This window comes from Grampus griseus (genome assembly GCF_964374135.1).
Source record: "Grampus griseus genome assembly, chromosome: X".
NCBI classification, from domain to species: Eukaryota; Metazoa; Chordata; class Mammalia; order Artiodactyla; family Delphinidae; genus Grampus; species Grampus griseus.
The window spans coordinates 922,413-923,654 of NC_138999.1; positions in this window are offsets into that span (position 1 = coordinate 922,413).

Here is a 1,242-nt window from a genome sequence, read left to right on the forward strand (position 1 = left end):
CAGGCCCCGCCCCGGCTCCGCCCCAACCAAGCCCCGCCCCGCCACGAAGCCCCACCCAGGGCCCGCCCCCCACCACCACGGAGGAAGAGGCTCCGGACCGCTTCCGTGCCGGCCCCGAACGAAGCCCCGCCCCACCCACGAAGCCCCGCCCCCACGCTTGCCCCGTCCCCGCCCTGCGGCCGGCGACGCGAGCTGGGCGCGGGCTGGGGGCCTGGGGCGAGGGCGGTCGCCAGGTCCTCAGAACCCGGAGACCAAGGGGCACCTTGGGAGCACTAAGAGGGCGATGGGGGAAAATAAAGGAGTGTCCGTGTGAATCGGTGGAGGCGTCCCCGCGGGTCCTGTGGGGGACGGAGATGAGGGGTCCCCGGGGCGCGGTGGGGGGCGGAGATGGGGTCGACGGGGCGCAGTGGGCGTGCGGCACTTCTCAGCCTCAGCGCTAGTGCTGTTTGGGGGCAGGTCATTCATTTTTGTGGGGCAGCCCTGGGCGATTGCAGGGTATTTAGCAGTATGTCTGGTTTCTGTCCACTAGATGGCAGTAGCTGCCCTCCAAGTTGGGGACAACCGACCGTCTGCGCATGTCCTAGCCACTGGGGGACCGAATCGCCCCTCGTTGTGTGCCAGGTCTATAGATAGATAGATGATACATAGATAGAGTAGATAGATAGATAGATAGATAGATAGATAGATAGATAGATAGATAGATAGATAGAGATAGATGATGGATAGATAAGGTGAATAGATGATTGATAGATACAATGGATGGATGGGCAGTTAGATGGATGGATGGCCACAGATACATACATCGTAGATAGATAAATAGATGTTAGATAAATGCTAGATGGATAAATGCTAGAGATAGATTATTTATTAATATAGAGACAAATAGATATGACGGATGGATGGGTGGATGGATGGATACATAGATAGATACACAGATAATTAATAGACAGATGACAGATAGAGTCATTCTAGTCAGAATTCTCAGCCTCACACTACTGACATTGGGGGCTGGTGACTCTGATACGGGGCGTCCTATGCACTGTGGGCTGTGGAGCAGCATCCCTGGTGTCCCCCCACCAGGTGCCAGGAGCACCCCTCGCCACCACGGTGACAACCAAAATGACCCCTGACTAATACATCGCACATATATATAAACTAATACATACCTATGTGTACGTAGATGTACATGTGCCTGTATATATATATGGTATATCATGGTATGTGGTATATATCAACATGACA